The following is a 14344-nucleotide window of genomic DNA, read 5'->3' as shown; positions in this document are numbered from 1 at the left end:
GGCTTGGACGTCCTCAGCTGAAGGCCCCACACATTCATTAGCTGTGACCTGGGACCCTAATCCCACTCGAGGGAGCCACCTTGTAGATGGCGGCAAATCAGCAAATCAAGCCCGACTGCAATGGGACCAAGGCATAGATCTTGCTCTCCTCTGACATCTGTCCTACCCTGTCCTCTGTCTTGAAAGAAATGCCATTCAGATGGCCGCTGCCTGACACTAGGGTGTGGAGTGAGGCCAGCAGCCCGAGTAGCTCCCAGAGGAACCAGCCCTCTGCAAGAGGGGAAGGGAAATTTCCCCTGTAGGTGTTTACATAGCAAAGAGGTGACCACAGTGCAAACGAGAGCGCAGAGAAGCAGATTCTTCTTTTGCTTGTATTGCAAATGCTGGGGTGTGTGTCCTGTGGCCAACAGGTTCAGCTAATATGTAGTGCAAAGAATTAAAGCTGAATTAATAAGAATTGAACTGCCTGCTGCCTTGTTTTCTCTAACAGCCATTAAAAGCTCCTCTGCCTTTAGGTCTCTCAAGGCAGCTAAAGTAATGGTTGGGTAAACTTGTTATCGACTCCAGCTTTACTGTTTCAAAATGCACAGGGCATTTGAAACCCTTAACTTGAAAGGTGAATAGTGCCTATACACTTAGATTCCTAAAAACCAAGCAAACAACCAGTTCTCCCTCACCCACCCAAACCCCAAGTGTTCCCCTGAAAATCTGTGTAGATACTGATCTTAATGATTAATTAACATTTTGTGCTCCTTCAACATCTCCAGATCTCAGGGTGTTTTTTTCAAAGCAGCAGCTGTAAGTTAACTCTCTGGGGAGGAACAGCACGTATGAAACAGGGTCTGCCAATACTGCAAGAGTGTGAGGCAAAAAGTGAAGTGTCTGTTTAAAAAGGTGGATGAGAAGAGTGTAATTACCAAAGCAGAAGCTTAATTAGGATAGCGGGATCAGTTCTTTACTGCACACTTCCAAGAAGATCATTAGGGACTTCCTTTTTGTATCTCATGTGAAAAGGAGCACTTAATAGCACAGTGCTACTTAAAACCACTTCAGGATTTAGCTCTGTCGTGGTTCACAAAGAAGTACGTTGCCTGCTTTATCGGTGCCACTCCTGGTGACATCATGAGGTATCGTATCGCATCCCACGTGCATTCTGCCTCTGAGAAAAGCTTTGCTGGACTTATCAAAGTGGTAAGACTGGAGGCTTGCAGAACAAGCCAGGCAACAGTTTATAAGTTAAAACAAGACCCTAAATCAACAACAGACAGCATAGGAAAAACTAAAATACATATGACTGTCAAGTATTGGGAAATCAGTTCGTTTTCCAGTCTGTCTGCCAAGATCTGATTTCAGAGATGTTACAAGAGCCCCCAAGAGTGGATGGTGTTGGCAATGAGCAGTAATTCTCTCTTGTAAGAGTAACTTGGAATCTTGTCTGTAGATTCCAACAGGTAACTTAAAGATTTAACAGTAGTTTATCCTTAAAATGTGAACGGATGTGTGGACTTTTGAGCCTTCTCACCCTTTTCCTTAGACGAGGGAGGACGTCACTTCTGCAAAGCTCCAGCACGCACAACCTTTTCACTGCTTACATGTGATTTAAATTTTGAGGGCCCTGATGTGACATGTTTAACACAGTTCCTTGTGCAGCAGTCAACTTTGTATTTACAAATGTGAAATTAGAGCTTTTCTTTTTGAATTTTAAATCCTCCCAAGTAGGCCTGAAGGAAAGAAGAAGAAAAGCACTGAGAAAATGGCAGAATTTTATTTAAAAAATGCAGTTACCTCTGCCGCCCCTACCCCCCCCCCCCTTTTTCTTTATAACCTCAGAAGAGTGAGTAGAAAGAAATGTTTCTCTTTCAGATAACGCATTGCTGCTGCAAGCCTTGGCCCAGCCAGTGCGTTTCCTCAGTGGCCAAGCTCTGCTGGATGTCACAGAATATCTCTCAGGTATCACTTGCTTCAGCTAATTTCCACTGCTAAGTCAAGAAGCCTTCAGAGGCAATACTTAGAAGAAATGCCTCTGAATAGACAGTGCAGTAGCTCATCAAACACTAGAAGGTCCCGAGCTTGTCCGTCCTGCAAAATACACATAGTAGGTGTATTTGGCAGGGGTTTGCCTGGCTGCTGCAGAGGCATGCAGTGTGTGAGATGAGGATGGTGCTTGGGCTCCAGCGCTGAGATCTCACTGGGGCATATTGGGACCCACCTCCAGGAAAGAGAGGGGCTAAAAATACCCTGGCTGGCTCCTCTCTTTGAAGGACAGTACAGTAAAGGCCATGGAGGTCTGTAAGAGGTCCCTTTTCTAAAGCGAACAACCATCCTTTAGAAAAAATTGTGGCAACAGGTGTTTCTGAGGATCAGTTTGTTTTGTCATCATGGGATTCTTGTTTTCCTGTTGGAAACTTTTGAGGCTGAATTCTGCAGAGCCTGGGGCTCATAGCGTAGATGAAAACTCAACACACATATTACAGGCAAGGATTTTGTGCAAGGCAGGATTTGGGGGCAGAGAGGCAGAAGCGGGCAGTTCAGCCCAACCTACTGAGGCTCCCTGCCTGTATTGCAGATATGACGTTGGACTCTGAGCGTTTCAGGATGTGCAAACAAGTCTATTTCTGTATCAGCAGTGTCCGACACACCGCAAATGAAGCTGATAATTGATTTATAATAGTAGCTTGCTATGTCCAGCAATAGCCAAGGAATGGAAAAAATTATAATCTCAATATATACTAGAAAAGACCATTTATAGCCTTGCTTCAATTAGGGCTAAATCCACTGCTAATTATGCCAGCATCTTGTAATCCAAGGCTTAATACACTTTGCTTCTTCCTTATGAATCTCAAAAGGGCATGTTTAGCCACAGCGAATGTAAAAGGGCCTTTAAAGATAATTTGAATCGAGTAAATCTCCATAAACATAGAATATAATCTTAGAGTTATTTTAATCTCCTGAAAAAATAAAGCATTTGAAAATAAATTGGGACTACTTTGGAGAGAGCAGATGTTCTCTCTGGGATTTAGAGGGAACAGACAGCGCTTTCTCTTCTGAAGCTCCACGGTGACCACGGTGTTTAATAGCATTTAAACTCACATTAACTCCCATTTTCAAATAGGTACCATAACCCTTTTCTTGCTTACCAGAATTGGTTTTAGGTGCTTTCAGGAGCTGTTTAAATGTTGATGACTGATGCTAGATTAACGGTGTAGAGAAAATGAAGGTCCTTCCACTACAGAATAATAAATGGTTACTGCATAACTTTTCCACTGAACAGAAAATAAGAACTCTGTCTCCAGACCATTTCAGATTTTGATCTCTCAGCAAAATCTGCCATGCGAGGAGCCTATTGGGAGTAAATTTTTGTTTGTATTTAATATAGTTCAGAAAATGAGCTGAGAGCAGACTTCAGAGAGAATGAGAGGGAATGCTTGTTTTTTGGTTAAATGTCAGCCCCCTGCGTAAGATTTTTCTCTCTCTATTCCCCTATTTCAGAAAACATTATGAGGGTAAATCCCATTAAAATCATGAGATGCTCAAATGCCATGGCAATGGGGTCTGGGTAATTATCTAAGGCGTCCTGAAGTTTGAAACAGCTGTTCATTAGAAGCCACCAAGTATGAGGGGAAAAAAGCTCAAACTAGACCATTCTGCCAAAGACATCAGTTAGTCACTGATGTTTCTAATAAAACTGTCAAGCAGCACACATCTTTTGTGGGCTGGAATTTTGAAGTGTAGTATAATACTGCTGTTCGCTGTGTGCCACTGAGCAAAGGGAACTGCCAAATTAGACTTCCGGCATTTTTCATCAAAGGTCACAAAAAAGTAATCATCCTTTTTATTAGAAATCTTTCAATTACCTCTCTAAGCTGCATTTCAAAATCTTCAGCAGATGGTTTAGACAACTTCTTAATGGAAATAAACAGTGATTTGACATTTTTGTCATTTGTAATGCAGAAGCGGATAGTGAAATGATTTGCAAAATGTGTATGATTCACTTTGCTAAGTCTATCACAGATGTAAAGCCTCTAATTTGGAGAAATTAAGGTCCTCAGAGGTTGATTGTTCTGTTCAGTGGATGGTCAGAGACTGTTGCCTGTTTCTGGATCGTCGGGCAATTTGTGCTTGCTGATATTAGCCAGAAAAGGCTTCCAAGAACCAAAAATAAAGGTAGGTACTTGTTTGCACTAACGTTTTTAAGAAGCTTGTCTCTCTTGTCCGGCAGTGCTTGTGGAATCTGTTTATCCTCGGAAACCCCAAGTCATCAAGCGCTACGCCCTGCCCGCGCTCTGGTCCTTCCTGGAAAACAGGGTCCTGCCTACCCGAAGCAGCAAAGTCAAGGCTGTGGTCACCAAGTTTGCAGCTACCCTCTACCAAGTGATGGGCTCCAGGCTGAAGGAGCATGCCGCCAAGCAGTCTCTGTGTGTGGCGAAAAACCTCTACGACATTTTGGACCTGAATGTTAATTGAAGGCTTGGTGTGCTCCAGGAAGCTGATGGGAAAGGTGGAGGCAAAGGTGGATGTGGCGGTGGCATTGGTTTCATTCTTTGTGTTTGAAGAAAAGGATTTACCCTACAGAGTTTCCTGTTACGGACATACATTATATATTTTGATGTAGGGTTTTAAAAACTAATAAAAAATAAAAGGAATTCTCAAAAATTTTATATCTTGAGCTCATGTTCCTTAAGATGCTTGCACAGATACCAAAAAAAAAAACAACCTGTGTGTAAATGCAATTTGTAACTGTAAAAAGGAAAAGAATATATTTCTATACATACTTACAAAGTAAGAGATGTGCATGTATATATACATATATTTACTTACAAAGTAAGAGATGGGCTTTGGAAGCATTGGGGTTACAGGATTAGATGGCTTGATTTGGGAAGCAGACGATGAGAGACCAGGACCTGCTAGCCCAGAGGATACGCCATGGGGTTATCGGAGGATGTGCATCTCACTGTATGTGCCAGTGTATGTCATACGTGCCAAGCTACTGGGTGGCCCCTTTACAAGTCTCTGGTAGCTGCTGGTGCAGTGGCAGATACCTGAGATGTCCAGGTCAAGCTCAGACTCCCTGTCCCATGACAGCAGAAATCTCCCCAGCTGCACTGAAATTTTCTTCCCATTTCAGGGGATGCATCTTGTCTGTAGTCCCCCGTGCAACGGACTGATGTGGCGAGGTGACCGGTGCCATCCGACTGCCTCCCAGCACCTTGGGGCACACCTGAGGAGGTGCAGGAGAGGGGCTTGGGGCAGGGGGCTGTGCCACCTTGCAGGGGGTGCTGGGTGGAACATGGAGTGCTGGGCAGTGAGTGGGCTAAGGGTGTCCTACAGAAGCTGGGGAGACCTAAGCTGTGGGACAAGGTATAGTTTTTTAAAGGATATACATTTTTTAAATGTCTTTTTTTCTGTCTTTTGAGAAGTGAAGGGTTTGCCTTATATGTGGAGCAATAAAGCACTTCTGAACCTGAGCTTCAGGAAACAGAGTGAGGAAGGGATGTGCCAGACCTTCACCATAGAAAGGTTTGGAAGCACAAGGGGAGAACTGATGAGAGAAGAGAGGAAGGGCTGAAAGCAGCAGATGTTGGTGCATCTGTATAGTCAGATATGAAAACAGAGCAGCCTGATCTATGTTCATATAGTCTGCAATATACTGGCAGAGTTCTGAAAGAAAGGAAAATGGAAGTTTTGGGGAGGAAAAAAAATAGGACAATAATGGCATGAAACACACTGGGCCCATGGAAGGTTAAAAGAGCCTTGACAGGTTCTTGACACGTACAAGGACCTTGTACGAAGCGGGGTGGCCAAAGAGTAGTCCAGGGAGATCTGCCCATCCCAGGGGTCTTGGGGTCTTGCATTTATTTGCTGCATTGTTTGGTATGTCTATATCTGTACAGGATTCCAACTTGCCAGATGCTATTGTTGCCTTGGGTCACCTCTTAAGGAATCTCTTTTTCTTCTTAGTACAGTACTAAAGCGGCAAAGTTATTTAGTAGACTCTTCTAAAATGTTTGGGGGTTTTTTTTGCTACTGCTTTTTGTTTTTAACTCCCAACTTTTAGTAGCAGGGAGCACTCAGGAACTCATCTCTGAAGTCTTGGCATGTGAGCTAGCCCAGGGACCTGGCTCTGAAACACTGGTGTCTCTGGGGATCCTGCAGAGCCTGCTGGAAGCCATAGTCCTTGCAGATCCGCTAGAACATTTTGGAGTTTAGCATCTCAAGAAATTTTTCTAATAGCTTACCAGAAACAGGAACAGCCTGGTAGCATGCACTTGTTTTGCAGGCGTGACAGGGCTCCGCAGATTATATGTGTGCACCCAATGCTAAGGGTGAAACACTGGAGAGTGTTAAAGGATGGATGAGTTTAAATAGCAGACCTCGAACTATGTCATGTAATTAAGCACCTGCAGTTTGCTACCTCCCGAGATCTATTTTAACAGGCAATTTTTATTTTTTTTTTAAGCGGTTGGCATCTCTAGAGGGCCTCCTGGTTTTGCTTCCTCTACCTCAATAGTTGTTCTTGCTGTTTCCTTCCTCTCCAGATCTCTCACTCAGGAGCTCCGTAAATGCTGCTCTGCCCAGGCTGCTTTTGCTGGGCTGAGTAAAAGCTCTTTGGTTTTACTTGCTTTTCGGCTGTGCTTGGGCTCTTGAGAATGTGGGGGGAAGTTTCTGCACTTGGGAGAAAAAAAGCTTTTGTGCATGTCACATGATGCCTCCCAGAGCCTGTTTTTTATGCATTTAGTTATAGCACTTGAAAAAGTAGGTTTGAAAAGTTACCCATGTAACTGGTTTCTTAACTCTGTTGGCCTCAAGTGGTGCTTTCACGCATACTGTTCCCCACAGTCAATGAGAATAAAGCATTGCCTGCCAGTACCTATTTTCTGTCTAGGTGTTTTATTTTTCTAACTCTCCAGCGGAGACAGTTTCCCCATGAGAGGGGCACTCCTACCACAGCGAGATCAAATTTAGCTGCGAGTGTGACTCTCTGCAGTGACAAGCAGAGGGGTTAATGGGCAGGGGTTGATTCAGCTCAGGTGAGCTCTCCTGCCACATGTTTGCACAGGTGCACATCTCAGAAGTTATTAAGGAGCTACTAAGGTTTGTGGATGATACAAACAGAAGGCAGAGCAGTGTTGGATCTTCTTCTGGCACTGGTAAGAATTTAAATACTTAATTTTTCTAACTTATTTTTATTATAACTTGATTACAGAAGTCTCACCAGAGAGGGGACTGCAAACTGCACTTGCAGGGCCAGCTTAATTAATTTAATTATTGCATTTAATGTGGAGTGCAGCTGCTAACCCGCAGAAGTTAGTATAGCAAAAGAAATTTATGGCAATCTTGAACGTTGGCTTACTCTTACCCTACATCCTGCCAGAGCCCCAAGACAGACCCTGGCTGTCACAGATGGTTCCTCCTGCTTGCTGAAGGTAAGAGTTGTTGTCATCAAGCAAAGGTGGAGGGTAAAAGGTGAGATGGCTTCTACCATAAAGGAGCGAATAAAGCTTACCTTCCCCTACAGAGTAGGAAGGTAGCGAGTTTGTGCCGTCTCCCTGTGCAAGGGGGCATTAGACCTCTGAAGTTGTGTGAATAGAGAGACTGGTGCTACGCACTCTGAATGCAGTCTGCAAAATTCATCATTTCCTCAAATGGGCACTTTCTTCTCAGCAAGAGTCAAAGCAAGTACCTGGTGGCATGGCTCGCCTGCTCTTCTGAGTGCTTGTGCCATGCAAATGTGTTAGCTGGACCCTAATCTCCCTGTGGAAATGCAACCACAAAGCCCTGCAGCAATGTGAACGTATGAACTTGGCAGTGCCAAGAAGACTTTGGGGATGGTATGGAAAAAGGAATGGCAAATAGGGAGGGTGGCCGGGGAGGGAGAACAAGGAAGGAAGGAAGGATGGCCCCAAAGTGTGGCGTGGAGGCTGAAGGCTGCTGTTGTAAGTAATGTTGGTGCTGTCTCATGGTGCTGCTGTGAGAGGTGGAGGAGAGAATTGAAGAATGCACCTGAAGGGAGCTGCTTTTGCAGAGGTGCAGCTGGGTCATGGAGTGTAATAAGGTGATTCTGGTAGAATTTGCTTTTGCAGAGGTGCAGCTGGGTCATGGAGTGTAATAAGGTGATTCTGGTAGAATTTGCTTTTGCCAAGGTTAAAGGTGGGATTGGGAACCAGCTGCTGAAGTCTCTCTCTCAAGCAGAGGGAGGGGGGCTGCACTGAGGTGGCTATTTTCATCCTTATTAAATAGTGACAATGGGAATAAAAGTGGTTGCATTGCTACCGAATCTCTGACAGCTGACACTGAATCCTGATGCTGTGATACTGCCTTTGATACAGGCAGAGGTGAGAAAACCACTCTAGTTAAAATTAGAGTTGACCTGAACCTTTAAGCCTCTACTGTGCCTTGGTATCTTGAGCTGAAAAAACCAGTAACTTTGTTTGGCCAACAAACTGCCCTGTGTATCCTTAAAAGCCCCCCAGTACTTTCTTAATGCAGCTGGCAATGGTAAAGGAGCTTGTAAAGCCTCTCTCTATGTTAAAAGCTGTGCCCCAAATAAATGAAGGCTGTGCTACTTTCACAGCCGTTTAGCATGTTCTGCCGCATTTGAGAGCGGAAAGGAAAAACTGTCCCCTTTGGAGACCGCAGTGAAGGCTGCAGGATGCGCAGGTCTGTCACTACCCGCTGCTGGGTCCTGCAAAGGACGTACGTGCCCAGCGGCCAGCACTGCAGTTAAGCCCAGGCTCTCAGGCAGAGCCTGAAATTTCATGTCCCTTGTGATTCGACTGCTGCTGCTCCAGCTTTCTCTACGGACACATGCACATCTATACGCACTCGTCTATGCATGGAGACACTTCCTCTGCACAATAGTCCTCCTCTGTGTATACTGCCAGTGTATGTAATGTATTAGGCTGTAAAACTCCTCAGCGTTGACACATTTCTGTCACTGCAAATATTCGAATAGTAGTACGTGTTATTTCAAGAAGGGAAATTGGCTATACTAATAAAACGACTTTCATATGGATATAATTGTGCCAGTACTAGGATCCCTATTGCTTTGACTGCTGTATTATTCTGGCAGGTTTTTATTTTCAGTATCACCCAGTGCGAACAAAACATGCTCCTGTTTCCCCAAGGAACAGCTGCCCTCCAGCTAAATCAGCCCGCTGGCTCTGGGAGGTGCCCTTGCAGGCTGGACCTCTGCAGCTGTGGGACGTCACTGCGCCGTCTGGCAGCTGCTGGCAGGTACTGCTCATTCATTCCCCAGGGATTCTGCAATTAATACTCCATTTGAAGGTAATGGTAACACCATACCTCTCTTCTGGGCCTGCCCAGGGCTGATAGTAGTTCACATTTCACACCTGTAGAAAGCTATTATTTTTTTTTTTTTTTCAAACTTACAGACTGCTCTTGTCCCAGTAAGTGATGGCCTAAAATCTTCCTCTGTGCAATTGCAATAAGGAATAAATCTGTCTCACCATATCCTTTCCTCACTGGGCCTCTCCTCTTCCTCTTTTGCCATGGCTTCTTTGTGTCATCTCCAGCTGCTGTTGATCATTTGGCATTACAATGGTGCCATTTATTTACATGTTTGGGGGACAACATACCCAAAAGGTCCTGTATAGAATGAAGTTTTCTAACTAAATGTATTCTGTGCTCACAATAGACCTGAACAAAGAAAACTTGGTCCAAATCCCGAAGCTTTGCACATTTGCAATCTGAGTCATTTCTGGCTCGTAGCTATCTTCAATCACAATTGTCTGTGTACGAGGAGGAACCATATTTCATTGGGAAAACATGCACTGCTTTTGAAAAAGCATATATATGTGTATTTACCCAGGACAGCACATAAGTGGTGTTGTTTGTAACTTGTTTGCAGAAGGACGAGTTGACCGTGAAGCCAATAACAGGCGAGAAGGGTTTCTCAAAACTATTTCTACTCCAGCCGGCGTGCCATTCAGCCCAGAGGCTGATTAGGGGACAGTGTCTAATGAATAAGGAACAGGCAGAGAGGTCTTGATGCTCCCCAGGGCTGGGCAAAACAGAGGCAGATGGAGAGCGGCAGATACAGCAGTATCTGTGTTTTTCCTGTTGTCTGTCCATCTTTCTTCTCTCTTTTCCTATCACTGTGAATTCAGGATTGATAAAAATGAACATTTTAAAAAGGTCTGTATAAGCTCACCAGCTCCAGACCTGTCTGCTGGGCTCTAATTAACATTTGCTTTGTGCACTTGGGCCGTTTCCCTCACAGGCTCGAATGCCACGCAATATTGATCGCCCTTGCCCAATGCACAAATGAGGTTGCCATGGGGAAAGCCCAAGGGCTCCCAATGCTGCGAACAAAAAAGAAACTGCCTGCGTGCCAGGAGGCTGCTGCGAAGGGCTGTGCTGCTCAGCAAGTGTACTATGTGAAAGAAAATGTGCTGAGAGGAATAGCTGAGCAGGTTTCTGGGTACAGGCACGTAAGGTGGCATGATTTCCGTCCCTGCTGCAGATGGCGGGGGGAAGCCCTGCTCAGCCCTGTGCTCCTGCCTACGGTGCCCCAAGGCTTCAAAGCAGAGTGTGGAGGTTTAGCCAAATAAGTCCAAGATGTGTTTATTGAAATAGAGAGGCCATGCTTCATGTCTAGAGAAAGGGGATTTCAAGGGAATTTTTGTTAACTTGTGAGGAATGATTGGACTGCTCTGTCAGGGAGGACTGGCGGAGGTGCTTGGGGTGCTATGGATGGATGCGAGAGAGGGTTTGATCTCGTAGCAAGGTTTATCCCATGGCTGTCTCAAGGAATGATGTGATAGCCATCACCAGGTTCGTTTCCAGGATGCACGTGAACACACGGACACTGCCCCTTCCTTGTGTAACGTAATGCATCATTACAGGGTGTGCAGGTGACATAAGAGCATGGCCACGTGGATGATGCTGCTGGAGGTGAAGTGGGTCTGACACAAGTTAGGTTCAGGAGGGAAGGTACTCTGTTCCCTGATTATGGCTGCAATTTTTTTCTTCCTTTTAGAAAGGATGAAATAAAACTTTGGCTTGCTGTTTTTAAGGCTAAGCATGTAGGCTTTCAAGTTTCTCTTTGGTTGCATCTGTCCCATCAGCTTCAGTATTACTGAGCCAAAAGAAAAGAGAGTGTAAGCAGGTGTTTGGGGAGAGAGACTGGACATTAGATGCTCCTGGGTGGTCCTTAGTCTGACCAGCTGACTACCTTTGCTCTACTTTTGTCACTTTTGCGTGATTTAACAGTGGTCACGCTTTTCAGTGCTGCTAATGCTGTTTCCCTGTAGAAGTGCTCATTTTGAGACACCCAGGAGCTTAACTTTTTCACTAGAGCTGAGCTTGTAGCTCATTGCTGGCCCCTTCAATTAAAGGGAACAACCAAACACTGTTTTGGGGAAAGTCCTTTGAAGAGCTACTGCCACCAATATTTTATGGTAACATCCCTAGCTGATGGCTGTGCCAGTTCTGTTAGATGATGCACACACATGTAGGAAGAGACAATTCCCTACCTTAAAGGGTTTGCCTTAAAAGAAAATACGGGGAAAGGTGAGCAAGCAGCATTTCTGCTATGCTTGCTTTGCAGGCAGGAGCTGGAGTAGATTAAGTCTTGCCTGAAGCCTCCAACACAGCTGAGACAGAATTTTCCTTGTGTCTCTTAAGGTCTAAAGCAGCGCTGGAGTCTGAGGGTAGTCCTCTGCCTCTTGTTTGTAGCAAAAGGGAGAAGCCTTTTGGGAGAATACTCCTGTTTCATGCAGGAGATGTCACATTTGGGGACCCATTTGCTGCAGTCAGCTCGTTTTCTGCCGTTCTGTGATATATAGAGTTGTCATTTTCTCACATGTCTGATTACTCAGCCTTGAAGAAGCTGAGAGAGTTGTGTGGTTTAAGATGACTCATTGTAAGGCTGAATCCTTTACTCCTACAGCACCAGTACCAACGGGGTGGCTCAGCAGTAACAGGAAGATGCTTCCCTTTGGCTTTGCTGCTGCTTTTACCAAGTGAGGTGACAGTCATCTCCCCAAATCGCAACAGGGTGTGTGTGCTGCCTTTGCTTGTTGGAGAAGGATTGCTAACTCCTGCAGATGGTTTTCTGTGGTTTTTTTTTTTTTTCCCCTGTAGGAGCTGAATTATTGTACATTTTTACAGCTAAAACCCCCTTCCCACTTATCTGTTGGCTTGCAGGTTGGATACAGTGGCTCGGGACTTGCTGCTTGGTGTCTGAATTCCTTTTCTCATAATACTTGTGTGGACACTCTCCATCCAAATAATTGTAAAGACAGGTTGAGCTGCCATTCCCCATGGTTAACAGAGAACCTCATGCGAACCCTTGCACCTCTGCACAAAATTTCTCTCTCTTTTTGTGTGCTGGGTGTTTATAAAACCAGCCAGCAGTGACCTTGTTATGGAAAATTTCCAAACAAAATATTATTTTCACATTTGGAAGTAGCTTTTGAGTGAGCATAACAACAACAAAACACACACAGTAGCAAAACTAAATTTCTGCTCTGTGTTGCGTATTGCATAATTAGCAGCAGCACAGGGGAGCGGTATAAAAAATTTGTAATGGGGCTGGTGGAGAATTCCAGTTTGGCAGCATTTAGTGGAGAGTGCAGCGACTGTGGACATGCCACATTGGAGAGGGCCAGGCTGAAGCAATTAGCTCTTCTCTTTTCCTAACCTTGCCTGAATGTGGTGCTTTCTGTAGGGCTGATATGGATTTACAGCAATCTAACTGAGAGGGGCTCCAGGCTCACGCTGCCTAGCTAAGCAATTTACCATGCAGAGATGTCATCAAATCCTGCAGTGAAGGGGGTGGAAACTTTCCCCTCCCTTTTACCAGTTTCCAGCAGATGCATACTTTGCTGTTTGCTTGGGCGTTGCGCACAGCTTTAGGCATGATTCTCACGCAGTGGTGGCAAGCAGGCAGGGAGGGACCGGGAACATGTTGCAGGTCAGAGTGTGTCCCTGCCTGAAGGTCTGGGTGCTGCGGAGGTCCCTCAGGTGTTTGCAGCTGCGGCACCCAGGGATCTGCCTGCCAGGCCTGCAGGCAAAAGATATTCCTTGCATCTCACGCCTCAAGATTTCTTCAGAGAAGTGGTTGCTATGCAGCCTTGTTTTTTCCTCGTGTCTGGCACTGTTTGCCTGCTGAGCTCGTGCACCTGGAAAGGGGAGCCTGCTGTACTCCTGGAGAAGGGGTCCAGCTTCACAAATGGCTGTCCCTGCTTCCAGTCGTGGAAACACAGGGTCTGGAACAGAAGAAATCCTTGTTTCCTTGTGGGAGGCAACCCACAGCAGGGTTTTACAGCTCCCGGGGGGAATACAAGCTTAACAACGTGGAGCTAGATTTCCGCAGTGAAGGACACGCATGTTTGTGAAGGAGGTTGGTGGACAGCCCTGTCTCATGCGCTGTTGCTTTCTCAGCAAGGTGGTGCTCCGGCGGGGGCTGGCAGGAGCCAGGCAGAGGGGTTGCTTTTACTATGCTCTGGTGGAGGTTGCTGGGTGCAAGCGTCTCTCCCAGAAGGCAATAAAATCTGGGAGAAAGATTTGATGATTTTTCCTTTTCTTTTTCTCTTTTCAAAAGTTGTTTTGAAGTCTTAAAGCCACATGAGGGAAGCTTCTGCTGGGTGACTCCAGCCGTGTGCTGGAGAGTTTGGGTGTCATTTAAAAAAGACACAGTCCTGGGACGTGTGGAAGAGCAGCAGCGCTTCGGTGGCGGATGGAAGGAGGGGAGAGGAGGACAGGTGGGAGCTGCAGAGCAGATGGAGTGGTTTGTTGACAGGGAAATGGGAAGCTCCTCTTCATAAGAAGAGCAACAGCCTGGTCTCTGCCTCACCACAGGAGGCAGAGTGAGAGCTCCCACCTTGGCTCAGGTGCTGCCCTCAGGCTCCCAGGGCTTGTTTTGCTGCTGTGTGTGGGCAAATGGGCAAGTGCCCCACTCAGCTCCTGCTCAAACTCCCCTTGCTCTGACTGAGGCCAAAAAGCAAACACTGCACCTTTGGTCCTTCCTGGGCTCACACTGTTATTTTCCAGGTAGAATCAAGGAAGGTCGAACTCAAATCAACTTTCTGAAGCGGGCCCTGCTGAGGTTTAGGTCAGTGTTATATGGCTCCCGGGGGTGAGGGTTCACCCCTGCAGGATGGTAATCAAGTCTGCTCTTGCCAATGGTTTAAATTGCTGCGTTTCACTGAGTTTAAGCATGGCACCTCACTCCAAAGGATGTGGGGGAAAAGTGCATTTTCCTGCAAGCAAAGAGAGTAGAAGCAAACTTTAGTGAGCTCACAGTCTCTCTGATACGTAAATGCCCAGTCCCAAAGCGATATCACGCTGACGAACAAACTTGCCTCCAGGTTAGCCTCTG

At 45.7% G+C, this 14344-nt stretch overlaps 1 pseudogene; it reads left to right on the top strand.

The window, feature by feature from the left end:
• Window positions 1-4638, top strand: part of LOC142038098 (TOG array regulator of axonemal microtubules protein 2-like) — a 39033-nt pseudogene extending 34395 nt beyond the window's left edge.
• Window positions 4639-14344: the final 9706 nt, after the last annotated feature.

The sequence above is a fragment of the Buteo buteo genome, chromosome 12, assembly GCF_964188355.1.
Source record: "Buteo buteo chromosome 12, bButBut1.hap1.1, whole genome shotgun sequence".
In the NCBI taxonomy this organism is placed as follows: Eukaryota; Metazoa; Chordata; class Aves; order Accipitriformes; family Accipitridae; genus Buteo; species Buteo buteo.
Note: the sequence above shows the minus strand (reverse complement) of the source record. Positions and strands in the feature narration are given on the sequence as shown.